This window comes from Mastigoproctus giganteus, chromosome 8, assembly GCF_048544385.1.
Source record: "Mastigoproctus giganteus isolate SK-2022 chromosome 8, ASM4854438v1, whole genome shotgun sequence".
In the NCBI taxonomy this organism is placed as follows: Eukaryota; Metazoa; Arthropoda; class Arachnida; order Uropygi; family Thelyphonidae; genus Mastigoproctus; species Mastigoproctus giganteus.
This window is the reverse complement of record NC_143582.1, coordinates 161,876,815-161,891,764: the sequence shown is the minus strand read 5'-3', so window position 1 is coordinate 161,891,764 and position 14,950 is coordinate 161,876,815. Positions and strand designations below refer to the sequence as shown.

The 14,950-nt window shown below is 38.1% G+C and overlaps 1 protein-coding gene across 1 annotated transcript in view; it reads right to left on the bottom strand.

The window, feature by feature from the left end:
- The window catches only part of lin-52 (DREAM core complex component lin-52), a 49,316-nt gene that overhangs the window by 23,947 nt on the left and 10,419 nt on the right, over positions 1–14,950 (bottom strand). The window lies entirely within an intron of this gene.

Genomic DNA, 14,950 nt, shown 5'->3' with positions numbered 1-14,950 from the left:
GGAAAGAATACACGAAATAAACTAAGAATAGGCACAATAAGGAAAACACAATGCTAAAGTGTTTTACACAAGTGATGCAAAGCAGAATCTAAGATATTCCCAAGTCAACCCTTCCCATCTCTTCCATCATGCAGTATGACTGATGACTTTTGAGGTTATGATGGACATCATGGCGAGATCTAATCTTCCTTACATTTTGAGGGAACAGCTCTGAAACGGTGTTTGCAGTCCAGCCGCTAGTTAGTACACCGAACAAACCCACTGGTAACTCTCTAGGAGGCTTCCAGATCAGCTAGTGTATAATCTTGTTACCTCTACTCTGCCAGATAGTGACTGGAGGGAGTCCAAGTAATGTATAGGCAGGGGACATTGCTGAGGCCACATTACGTCAAGGATCTGGGTATATTCTTACCATGTGTATGCTATATCCAAAAATTTCATTACTTCACACAGCATGTCATCCCCCCCACACCTTTTCTTACTATTAAATACACCATGAATTGTCAAACTAATAGAGTAAGCTTATCTGTGAAAATATCTAAACCTCTCAAACACTTCCTAGTTCATTTCACAAATATACAAGGTCTTAGTTCTAATCTCAACGATGTCGATTTTCCACTTGCAGACTGCCAAACTCCAGTCCTTTTTCTGACAAAATCTCAGTTATTGGTTGATTCAACTACTGCTCATCTCAGTTGCCCAAAGCTCATCTCAGTTGCCCAAATGATTTGCTGTATGATTCTTTTTCCCTCAAAGGTGGTACTTGTGCATACGTCCGTCCCGATATTCCGTGTCAGAGACTTGGTAATTTGGAATCTCCTCTTTTCAATCTTCTCTGGCTTAAAATCTGTCATTCTGTCAAATTCATCTGTCCTCTCTACTATTCTCCTAACTCCACTAATCACTTGAACTTCCTTTCTTTGCAACTTGACTTTCTCCAGTCCAACTTTCCTAACAGTGAGGTAATTTTCCTTGGTGATTTTAATGTTCACAACTCCAGCTGGCTTCTATTTTCTAGTCACACCGATCCAGCTGGTCAAGATGCTGAGGCTTTTGCAATTACTAATGACCTCACACAGATTGTTCATTTACCTACCAGAATATCAGACAATCCCAATCATACAGCCAATACGCTTGATATTTTTCTCACAAACACCCGATCTAAGACATGGTCGAAGTGAGTGAGGTAGTCTTTAGGCACATCAGATCACAACTTAGTGACTGTCTCTTCTCCAATGCAGCTTTTATCTCATAGCTATTCCCAACCTTGTGTTGTCTGGCATTACAAGGATGCAAAATGGGATGTTGTTGTTGTTATTTGGTTTTTAGGAGCATTAGCAACTAAGGACATATTGCTCCGGGGATATGCGGTGGTCATTCCCTGACCATTCAGCATCCTCCGTATTTAATGGTCACAGGCTCGAACCCGTCTAATCAAGAAGCGTGTGCTATGTACTGCTGTTTCTGCCCACTTGGCTATGGAGGCGCCGCAAAATGGGATGACCTGCAAGATTTCCTTTTTTCTTTTGCTCTTCGGATTACTGTTTCAAAACTTCTGATATCAACGTCTGCTCAGATCGTGTCAGTGAAATTATTATTGTAGGAATGGAATCCTTTATTCCACACTCCACTTTAAAATCTCGTCCCTTATCTAAACCTTGGTTTTCCAATAAATGTGCTAAGGCTGTTCGAGAGAAGAATGTTGCATACTGTACTTGGCTTGTTTCCAATTCTTCCGTTTCATTTTCTGCCTACACCAAAGCTCGCAACTGTAAAGCGGTTATAGTCAGTCCAAACTAGGTTTTGAACAGGCTAATAGTAGAACACTTGCTTCTTGCCCTAATGGTAGCCAAGCATTCTGGTCTCCAAAGCAATTGGCCACAACTTTTGCCCATCTCTTCTCCCACCTCTGTCAAAACCAGATGGTTCTGTTGTCACTTCAGCCAAGGATAAAGCTGACCTGCTAGCATTCCATTTTTCTTCCAACTCATGTATTAATGATCTTGGTAAAACACCTCTCACCATTCCCAAAATGCTCCATTCAATACCTCCTGTGGTCTTCTGCCAAAAGGATGTCAGAAGGGTAACTCCAGATCGTGATTGTATTTCTCCATTTGTTCTCAAAACCTGTGCTCCTGAACTTACTCCTATTCTTTGCAACCTTTTTTGTCCAACTTTCTTATTCCAAAGGTGTTTTTTTTTCTGCTTGGAAATTTTTTCATATCCAGCCAGTTCCTAAAAATGGTGACAAATCCCTCCCATCCAATTATCTTCCCATTGCAATTACTTCTACTCTTTCTAAAGTAATGGAGAAATCAATTAACTGTCAACTCTTAAACTACCTAGAAATCTTCCATCTGATCAATGATTGCCAGTATGGATTCCGCCAGTGTCGATCCACTAGTGATATTCTGGCTTATGTTACCCATTTATGGACTAATTCAATGGAAAAGTTTGGTGAAACACAAGCAGTTGCTCTTGACATCTGAAAGGCTTTTGATCGTGTTTGCCATAAGTCTTCTAAACAAGCTTCCATCTCATGGTCTGCTAACTGTTTTTTGTAATTGGTTATTCAGTTTTCTCTCTGATCACTCACTGAGGGTGTTGGTAGATGGCTCTGTCTTCTAACTTCACCACTAATGCTGGTGTCCCCCAAGGTTCAGTTCTTTCTCCCACTCTTTTCCTCATGTATATTAATGACCTTCTTCCATTGGCTGGAAATCCTATCCACAGTTTTGCCGATGATAGCACATTGCATTCCACTTTCCATTTTGAGAAACCTTGCTCCACTCAATCAGCTTCAACTTCTCGAATATACGCTACAAATTCCTTAAATGCAAATCTCCAGGTAATTCTCAAGTGGGGTAAAGACAACTTAGTTGATTTCAATACTTCTAAAACTCAGTCTTGTCTTATATCTTGCAAAAAGGATTCTTATGCTCCTATGTTTACCTTTGGTGACGCCAATTTCTAGGCAAGATGATATATCTCTTTTGGGGATTACCCTGTCTTCTAATCTCTCTTGGCACAAGCACCTTACAAATATTGCTTCCTCTGCATCTAAAAAACTTAGTTTTCTCTTTTGCTCTCTAGTTATTTTTCTTCCAAACAGCTGTTCTCTCTGTACAAATCACAAATCTGTCCTACCATGGAATATTGTTCCCATATCTGGGGCAGTGCCCCCAAAAAATCTAGAAATCTGAAGAGAGGGGGCAGTGCCCCCTCTCTTCAGGTTTCTAGATTCCATTCAGAAGAGGGCAGTTAGGTTAATTAATGACTCATCTCTAACAGAGTTTCTCCACTCGCTGTCTCATAGATGTACTTTTTCTGCTGCATGCATTTTCTACAGATACCTCCATGGGGACTGTTCTTCTGAATTGGCTACTATAATTCCCGCTCTCCCTTTCAAAACAGTCCGAACATGTGCTGCCATCAGCCAACATCCATTTACTGTCCAACTTAAAACTCACAGAACCAACTTTTCATTTTCGTTGTTTATTCATTCAACTGCCATTTTCTGGAACAAATTTCCTTCGTACGTATTTCTGAAAATTACAGTCTACAGAAGTTCAAATCTAATGTCAACAAATGTCTTCTTTCGTCTTCTCAATCTCTAACCCAAGCATAGTACTGAGTACTATAGGTTCTTATACCTCTCGTTTTGGGGTTTTAATAAAAAAATAACTAAATAAATAAAAAGTCAGGAACACAGTATACTAAGTTGTTGCCAGTGTGTCAAGTGTTACATGGGGTGACTGTCCAAGAGGCTGAAAAATGTGATAAGAATGATACACTTTTCAAAAAATTTTGTCAGTAATACTGTGTGTGTCAATTATCTTACATGACAGTATAGTAGCATTAGTATATTTTGGGTTTTTCAGTCCACACAACATGCAAATTGGCCTATAGACACACAATTTACCGATATAATACTGTGGGGAGGGGATTGGACAAAATAATGGAAATATCTGATATGAAAGTATGTGTATTTGTGTGATTTTATAATGAACATAATGATTTTTATTTATTTATTTTTATTTCTTGCAGGTAGTAAATGTGAAGGGAAGATCATAAAAGCTGATGTTTATTTGGAGGTGATATAAAAAGGTACATGAAGAAAATGACTGACCTGTCTGAATTCCAAAGAGGTCAAATTGTTTGTGCACATTTAACAGGGGCATTAGTCATTACTAAATCTGCTGATCTGTTTAATGCATCCAGTGTAACTGTATCAAAAGTGATGTCTGCATTCACAAAGTATGAAAAAACAAAATCTTACAGGATGAACTGTGGCAGAAAATCAAAGCTAACTGAAAGAGACTGAGGGACACTGAAAAGGACTGTAGCCTGGAAACATAAAACTACTGCCTCAAAAATAACTGCAGAACTTCATAAAGCTGAAATTTGTGGTAGAGCCACTACTTCCAAGCCACTTATTACTGAATGTAATGTCAGAAAGAGGATGCAATGGCATAAGGAGCACAAAAACTAAACTGATATTTAGAAACATGTCACATTTTCAGACGAATCATTGTTCAAACTTTTTCCAACATCAGGGAGAGTTTAGTTTTGGCAAATGCAAAACAAAGTGCATCATCCTGACTGCCTTGTGCCAGTGCCAACAGTCAAACATAAAGGAGGATCAATGATGGTGGCAGCAATACCTTGGTATCCTTCAGGTCCTATCATCACCTGGAATGGATAAATTACTGCCACTGATTACCTTTATACTCTGAGTGATCAAGTTCTTCCCATGGTGCAAACATTGTTTCCCACAAACGATAGCATGCTTCAAGATGATAATGCTCCAATACACAGAGCCAAATGTGTCCAATCTTGCTTAGAGGAGTACGAAACTGAGGGTAAGCATCTCCAATGGCTTGCACGATCACAAGACTTGAATGTTAATGAGCCATTGTGGACATATTTGGAGAAGAGAGTGAAAAACAGATTTCCTCTACCTTCATCACTCAAGGTGCTTGAAATGCTCCTCCATGAAGAATGATCCAATATTCCTCTTAAGACAGTTCAAGATTTATCTGAATCTATTCCACATAGAATACAAGCTGCTTTAAAAGCAAAAGGTGGATCAACACCATATACTGTATACTTATAACTCTTATCACAGTTTGTTTTCATTATTTTGTCCACCCCTTACATACCTATGGATAGAAGCAAGTGTCTTAATAATTTCAGTCAGTGCATCCAAGAACTTCAAAAGAATCAGAGGCAGGAAAATACCCCCCCCCCCCCAGTAAGGGAAAATGGAGCACTCTTTCTCAGCAGTCAACACAGGTGCAGATCTGCCAGAACACTGTTGCCCACTCCAAAGGAGCAATGGCAACCATATTAACAGTACAGCTTAATATACTACCTTTAAAAAATATAATAAAATTTAAGAAAAAAATCAAGCTTCTCAGCAACAGGTGCAAGAACCCTGTGGAACTCCACTAATAACATTAGTACACAAAGAGCAGCATCCATTACCACTTTGTCTTTTCCCACTCAACTATCCCTTTTATCCATTGTAGCAACTTACCTTAATACCATACTGCTCTAATTTGTACAGTAGTCTTCCATATACAACAGTGTCAAAAGTTTTCCTGAAATCCAAGTATATGATATCAAAATTATTTTTTGCATCCAGTTCCTTTGTAACCACATCATAGTATCCAATCAAATTTGTCAGACAAGACTTTCCCTTAACAAACCCATGCTGTGTCTGAATGATTACTGCAGTCTTGTCTAGATGATCCTGCAACGGATCTTTAACCAGTGACAATTATTATTTTCCCCTGAACAGAAGTTAAACTAACTGGTCTGTAATTACTTGTATCACTTAGATTCCCCCCTTTTGTGAATTGGGGATACATTTGCAAATCTCCAGTCCATGGGGATTCCCCTGAGTCCAAGGATGCTCTCATAATTATGGCTAAGGATTTACTTACTTCCTTTGTCGCCTCCATTAATATAACTGGATAGATCCCATTCACCCCAGGTGACTTTATGTTTAACTTCAACAATTTCTCCTCCATTTTGCTCAGAGTTATTAAGAAAATCATTAAGCACCCTGATACAGTTTGATAAACTTCTGGCATTTTCCTTGCTCAATAACTCCTCATGTGTGAATGTATAAGCAAAATACTCATTCAACTTATCAGCTATCTGAGCAGGACCATCAACAGTCGAACCATTGACATCAAGTGCACCAATGTGCATTATAGCCTAAGTTGCTGATGCACCAACAAATCTAACAAGTGGACCAATCTGATTCATCCTCTTCCTTCTAGAGTTTATATAAGTAAAGAAGTCCTTGCTTTTTTCTTAGCATCCTTTGCCAAAGATTTCTCGTGATCTGCCTTTGCTTGCCTAATGTCCTTTGTGACTTGATTACAGACTATCTTATATCTACCATAGGCACCTGTATCTCCTGATAATTTATATGCGCCTGTGCCTTTTTTTTCTCTGCTACGAGTCTCATTAGTTCATCTGATATCCATTTAAGCCCAAACAGTATTTCTTAGTTGGTATGAAAAGCCAATAGCTTCCACTATTAGTTCCTTGAATGCTTCCCACTTAGAATTTGCTGTTGGTGACATCATCAGTTGATCCCTCTACAGAATTTAAAAATGTTTGAGACCACTGTACTCACTTTTACAGAAGCAAAAACCCTTCCCTTTACCCTCTGATGGTAATTATATCTTTAAGTAAATCCCACATCAGCACTGTGAATCACTGCCATTGAGTGGTTCTTTCATATCCAAATTCTTTATACACGAATAATCACTGCTAATAACTAGATCAAGGGTATTACCCTCTCTGGTTGCCTCTCGAACATGCTGCCGCCGAAAACAATCATCCAATAAATCCACAAAAGTCTTGCAAGTGTGCGAGTGACCACTAGATTCCCCTAACTGATGATGTTACCAACAGCAAATTCTAAATGGAAAGCATTCAATGAATTAATCTTAGATGCTATAAGGCTTTTCACACCAACTAAGAAATACTGTCCAAGGTTTAGGCCTAAATGGATGTCAGATGGACTAATGAGACTTGTGGCAGACAAGAAAAATGCATGGGGCCATAAATTATCAGGAGACACAGGTGCGTATGGTAGATATAAAATAGTCTGTAAGCAAGTCACAAAGGACATTAGGAAAGCAAAGAAAAACAGTAAAGGCTTATTACTCATGTAAACTCTAGAAGGAAGAAGATGAATCAGATTGGTCCACTTGATATCAATGGTTCGACTGCTGATGATCCTGCTCAGATAGCTGATATAACGTGAGTGAGTATTTTGCATCTACATTCACACATGAGAAGTTATTCAAGGAGGAGAGGGCCAGATGTTTATCAAACTCTAATAGGGAGTTAAATGATTTGTAATAACTGAGAGAAAAGTGGAGGAGAAATTGTTGAAGTTAAACATAAGAAAGGCACCTGGGCTGCATGCGATCTATCCAGTTATATTAAAGGAAGCAGCAAAAGAAGTAAGCAAACCCCTAGCCATAATTATGAAAGCTTCCTTGGACTCAGGGGAGGTCCCCATGGACTTGAGATGTGCAAATGTGTCTCCAATTCACAAATTGAGATAAAAAAAAAAAAAAAAAAGGTGACACGAGTAATTACAGAACTGTTGGTTTAACTTCTATTCTAGGGAAAATAATGGAGTCACTGGTTAAAGAAGCAATGCAAGAACATCTAGACAAGAATGCAGTTATAGTTCAGACATAGCATGGGTTTGTTAAATGGAAGTCCTGTCTGACAAATTTGATTGGATACTATGATGTGGTCACAAAGTAAATGAATGAAAAAAATAATTTTGATATCATATACTTGGATTTTAGGAAAGCTTTTGATACTGTTGCACATGGAAGATTACTGTACAAATTGTTGGAGCAGTATGGCATTAAGGGCAAGTTGCTACAATGGATAAAAAGATGCTTGAGTGGGAGAAGACAGAGAGTGGTAATCAATGGACACTGCTCTTCGTGAACTAATGTTATTAGTGGAGTCCCCCCATAATAAATATTGCTGTTGTCGAACTGTTGGTTACCATAAGCACTTATTTCAATTTTATTACCATTTTACTTCTTAATTTACTTTCTTCTACTTTATTTTGTTCTACAACATACACTGCATTTTGACTACCTTGTCCATATTTCTGTGGAAGTTCTACTACTTTAATCCCCTATTTCCTCTCACTTAGTTTTATTCTTAAATTTGCCTTTCTTCCACAAGTATGGACAAGTATAGAAATGCAGTTTTTGATAGTCTACATTTCAAATGACCAGGATGTACTCTCTGATTATGTCTCAACATTTAATTTTAGCTAACATCAGATTTTAATTTTATAATTTCTTTACCCCTTTCTTGGACTTATAACCAAAATGTCCCACCCTTATCTGATGCTTGCTATGACTCCATATATTAATTTAATCATTTGTGCTTTACAGTTCCCTTCTCTCTAATTGATTATCACATTCAGCCTATAATTTTGCTTAATTCATTATATAAAATAGGATATTCACATTCTTTCTCTCTTTCTTATGCCTTCAACATCTCTAATTTCTGCTATCCTTCTCCTATTAGTTTTAGCATTTTGTGTAATTTACACAACCATCTTCACACTTTTTAACAGACTTATTAATTTTACCTCATACATATATATATATTATTTTATTATTTTTTTTAAGTTGCTTGGGTTGTATCTGGCAGCCTACAGAAGTTAATGTGTGAATTATTCAAGGTTTTTTTTTTTTTTTTTTTCCTTGGCACTAAGAGGTCTTTTCTCACTGGTTACCAGCCCCTCCATGTGGAGACAAGAGCAGTGCCACCTAATGACCCAAACAAAGAAAAAGAAATCAGTTTAAACAAAACTGCAGCATTCATAAAATTTGATGAATTTGAAGTGCTGATCAAGACATCAAAAGCAGATATTGTTGGAATATCAGAGACATGTCACACAGATACAAGCAGTGCAGATTGGAATTTGAGGAGCACAATGCATACAGAAAGGACAGACAGGGTATGAAGGGAGGAGGGGTTATGCTGATAGTTAAGAAAAACAAACCTACGGAAGTGCATCCAGTTGACACGGGTGGACAGTGCAATGTTGAGTCTGTTTGGTGTGACATAAACACTGGGAAAGGGAAAATGAGAGTAGGAGTATGTTATAGGTCTGATGATGCTGATGAAGACAATGAACAGTTCTGCAGAAAAATAGAATGGGCCAGTAAATCAGAATGACTTATAATGGGGGATTTTAACTTTCCAGATACTGACTGGAACTTGTGGGTTGGTCACTTGCACGCTAGCAAGACTTTTCTGGACTTATTGGAGGATTGTTTTCTACAGCAACATGTTTGAGGGGCAACCAGAGGGCGCAGTGATGATGTATGCATTAGAAATTTGTAGATAAAGAAACTACTAGGTGACAGTGATCACAGTGTACTGATGTGGGATTTACTTAAAGAAATAACTATGATCAAGGGTAAAGAGAAGGGTTTTTGTTTTCGTAAAGGTAACAACAGAGGTCTCAGACAGTTTTTAAATTCTATAGAGTGGTATCAACTGATGATGTTACCAACGGTGAATTCTAAATGGGAAGCCTTTAGGAGCTTAATCTTGGAGGCTACTAGGCTTTTCATACCACCTAAGAAATACTGTTCAAGAATCAAGCCTAAATGGATGTCGGATGAATTTATGAGGCTCGTGGCAAAGAAGAAAAATGCATGGGATGCATATAAATTATCAAGCCACACAGAAGCCGACAACACACATCAGCATAGATATAAGCTTTTCGTACCAACTAAGAAATACTGTTCAAGAATCAAGCCTAAATGGATGTCGGATGAATTTATGAGGCTCGTGGCAAAGAAGAAAAATGCACGGGATGCATATAAATTATCAAGCCACACAAAAGCCGAAAACACACATCAGCTAGTCAGTAGATATAAGCTTTTCATACCAACTAAGAAATACTGTTCAAGGTCCAGGCCTAAATGGATGTCGAATGAATTAATGAGGCTTGTGGTAGAGAAAAAAAATGCATGGGATGTATATAAATTATCAGGCGATACAGAAGCCGACGACAGATATAAGCTAGCCTGTAATCAAGTCGCAAAGGAGGTTAGGCAAGTGAAGGCAGATTACAAGAAATCTTTGGCAAAGAATGTAAAGAAAAACAGCAAAGAGTTCTTTACTTATGTAAACTTTAGAAGGAAGAGGATGAATCAGATTGGTCCACTTAACATAGGTGGTTCAACTATTGATGATCCTGCTCAAGTAGCTGATAAACTGAATGAGTATTTTGCATCTACATTCACACATGAGGAGTTATTCAAGGAGGAGAATGCCAGAAGTTTATCAAACTCTAACAGGGAGCTAAGTGATTTTGTGATAACCGAGAGCAAAGTGGAGAATAAATTATTGAAGTTAAACATAAAAAAGGCACCTGGGCCAGATGGAATCTATCCATTTATAATGAAGGAGGCAGCAAGGGAAGTAAGTAAACCCTCAGCCATAATTATGAGAGCATCCTTAGAGACAGGGGAGGTCCTCATGGACCAGATGTGCAAATGTATCCCCAATTCACAAAGGGGATTCAAAGGGTGACACATAATTATAGACCTGTTAGTTTAATTTCTGTTCGGGGGAAAATAATGGAGTCACTGGTTAAAGAGGTGATACAGGATCACCTAGACAAGACAGCAGCAATAGTTCAGACGCAGCATGGGTTTGTTAAGGGGAAGTCATGTCTGACCAATCTGATTGGTTTGTTTGTTTGTTTGTTATTTAGTTTTTAGGAGCATTAGCAACTAAGGCCATATTGCGCTGGGATATGCGGTGGTCATTCCTTGACCTTTCCGCATCCTCAGTATTTGGTGGTGACGGGCTCGAACCCCGGTATAATCAAGAAGCGTGTGCTACGCACTGCTGCTCCTTCCCACCTGGCTACGGAGGCACCAATTTGATTGGATACTATGATGTGATCACAATGGAAATGGACGCAAAAAATAATTTTGATATCATATACGGTCGATTCCGGTTATTTGGGACACATCAGGACTAGTGCATTTTGGCCCGATTAAGCGGCTGCCACAATTATCCGAAGTTTCACGTAAAAAAAGTTAAAAATGCAATGGACCCCTGCTTTACAATTGATTCACTGTACAATCAAATCATGTTATGATGGAGTCACCATAGTAAAGCACCATTCACTATACGATGTACAGTAAGCAGCAGTCATTGTGATCACGTTTGTGAATTGATTTTTAATACAGTACTATTAAACAGCGATTCTAATTAGCGAAAATAGGAGGAATATTATCCAGGCTATAAAAGTAAAGATATATTAAGCACAAATTTACCCTTTATTACTTTACCAATTAAAAAATTAAATGATACCTGAAAATCGGAAGAATATACGTGATAATCGGAATAATTAATACGTACTGTAATATGTACATACTAACTGGTTGACATTTCTGTTAACTGACATTTGTGGGTGGGGGTTAAAATTTAAAACAGTAAAAAGATAAGCAATCCATAACCAAGAACACGGCACACACAAATTGCAAGTAACACAATACATGCAAGTGAGAACGGAGTAACAAATTACGAAGCTTTAAAAATAGGAATGAAGAGAAGATTCTGAAAATTAATTTTTTTATATGATTGAAGATTCCATGAAAGTGTAAACACATTTAACCCACACCATAATAATAACCCACAGAATTCTAGATGTCGGTATTACCGCAAATTCAATAAGATCGAGTTTACTATCCATTTATAATAGATTGCACTAAACAGAAAAGCCCAATAAATAGGCGACTGCTAATTGTTTTTGTTTTATGGTTGTGACCTCCAGAAATCCGACCGTACCACGTGGTTGGGTCGGAGATAACTGTAGGGTAATCTTCAGTGCTGCAGTCTCCTTCCCCGATTAAATGGCATGTTGTCCCAATTAAGCGAAGTAAACCCTGGCTATTTTCTCAATTGGGTTCTGTTTTTTTTAGATTTGCCCAAATAAACGGCTGCCCCGATTAACTGGTGGCCCAAATAACCGGAATCCACTGTACTTGGATTTCAGGAAATCTTTTGATACTGTTGCACAGGGAAGACTGCTTTACAAATTGGAGTGGTATGACATTAAGGGAAAGTTAATGCAATGGATAAAAGGATGATTGAGTGGGAGAAGGCAGACAGTGATAATAAATTGACACTGCTCTATATGGACTAATGTTATTAGTGGAGTCCCCCAGGGTTCGATGCTGGGGCCCATTGTTGTTTTGTGTATTTATCAATGATATCGATGAAGGTATATCAGGCTTAATGTCCAAGTTTGCAGATAGTACAAAAGTTGGCAGGGTTGTTAATGACACTAAAGATAGTATGCTACTGCAACAGGATCTAGAAAAGTTAGGATGATGGGCTGAGAAGTGGCAACTGAAGTTTAACATTGACAAATGCAAAGTACTGCATATGGGTAGCAGTAACCCAAGAGAACTCTGAGATACTAAAACCAGGGAGGTCAAGAATGAAAAAGACCTAATTGTGCAGTGCAGGTGGGCTGCCAGAGCAGGTCATGAAGTTTTGTCAATATATAGGAATTTTGCTAGAGGAGGTGATTATCCCTTTGTATAAGGCAATGGTCAGGCCACACCTAGAGTACTGTATACAGGTATGGAGGCCTCTTTTTAGGAAGGATGTAGAGTTGCTAGAATGAGTACAGAGAAGGGCAACAAGATTGGTTAGAGGAACAAAGGGATGCTCTTACAAAGAAAGGTTTAAGTTCTGCAGATTGCAGTGGCTGGAGACTAAGCACCTGTGAGGTGATCTAATTGAGGTGTATAAAGGCTTGAATGGTTTGAGCAGGCTCAATGCCGACGGGAAACGTCCGTTTGCTTGGACTAAGAACCCGAGGGGGCATAGATTCAAATCAAGGAAAGACAGTTGTAGAATAAATGTGCGGAAGTTTGCCTTCAGCCAATGGATGGTTGACTGCTGGAACAAACTTTCATGTGTTGTTGTGGAAGTTGATAGCTTAAATAAATTATGGCTGAACTAGACAAACATTTGGAGTGACTCGATGGGTTGAATGGGAATTTTTTTTTTTTTTTTTTTGGTTTATGCTGCATAACCTTGCTTTCTTGCATCATATGCCTCAACTAATGCTAATGATAATGATAAAAAAAAAAGAAGACATATATAAAAAAAAGTCACCAATCTCCATGGATGTCACTAACTAATACAATAATAGCTAGCTGCTCAGTTCATGCACAACTTTATACATGGAATATTGGAAACAGCTGACATATTTTGATAGGAAAATTTTCATTGAAAAAAATGCAGAACAAACTCACTCACATATACTTATTTACACATTTGTGAGTTTCTTGGAGGTATCCTGAAAAGAAGTCAAGTGATGTAAGAACAGGGGAATCAGGCATCTCTAATGCAAGAAATGAGCTAGTCTGGATGGAAAGACTTCACATAAAAGGTTCATACTCCCTCTTCCCATATGAGACATTGCTCTTGTATATGTTATATCACAGTAAATTCATATCACAGTAAATTCTACATTTACTGAAACTGTTTGGTCATTTTAATTTTGGAAAAAGAAAGGACCAATTATTTTAAAAATCAAAACAGCAGACCGGTGGCAGTTCATCAAACTGATGTATGGATCATCAGTAGCCCAGTTAGCATAATTCTTTATGTGGCATTGCCATTCAAATGAAATGTACCTCTTCACTCACAAACAGTTTCTTTATAAGTTCCTGCTACTGTCCACTTTATATTCATAAAGGGCATACAAAAGTTTGGTCAATTCACTGTCATTTGCACTGAGTTTTTGAATAGCCATTTTGTAAGAAAGAAATTTGTGCATGAAGAATACATCCTAAAGTAGCCTCTGACAAATGTAACATACAGGCATGAGACTGAATGGATCACCTCGGACTCTGTTCAACACTCGCAAGTTTTCTACATTTTCAGGCACATTACAGTACGTGGACTGCTCGACAGCTTTAAGTCTGTTATAATGTCAGTGATTATAAAATTAGCTATCCATAATTGGATTGTGGTTATGAAAGGCACATTATAAACATTAAAATGCTGCCAAAAATTATGCTGTATTACAAGTGGCTTAATTGTGAAAACCACTGTGTACCATTGTTTGTTTGTTTGTTATTTGGTTTTTAGGAGCATTAGCAACTAAGGCCATATTGCTCTGGGGATATGCGGTGGTCATTCCCTGACCTTCCCACATCCTCCGTATTTGGTGGGCATGGGCTCGAACTCTGGTCTAATCAAGAAGCGTGTGCTACACACTGCTGCTCCTGCCCACCTGGCTACGGAGGCGCCCTGTGTACCATTGAAATGTACCAATGCTCCATAATGAACTGATTCTCCCTAGCCTATTTGCACAATCTCACTAAAAGCAGTGACTCCTACTTTACCTGGGCAAGAGAAAAACATTAACAAAATGTGTCAGTCATTTCTGGTGACTCTGTATAAAGATGTTCCAGTTGTAAAAATGTATGAAAATAGTTGTTTGCTTTGGAAACAGGACTGCTTATTTTGGTCATAGTGCACCATGTTTCAGGAAAACCACAGGATATTCAGGTCAATTAAAATAAGATAGTGCTGGTACAACATGCCAATATTTAAAACAGCAAGTGATTTTCCAAGGTCACTGCAAGGGGAAGTACACAGCAGGATGAGAATCAAATTCTGCTACTTAAAGATAAAGAAAGCAATGAAAGAGTGGCTTTCAAATCTTGAAATATTAATATTTACAGTGGTGGAAATTATTTATAAAAAAATAAATAAATAAAAATGTAACCCCAGTTTCAGCATTTATTGGTTAAAGCAGCATGTGAGTATTCATTTTTGCTTAGTATGTCACATTTATTTGTTTTAGTGAAGCTTATTTTATGATTAA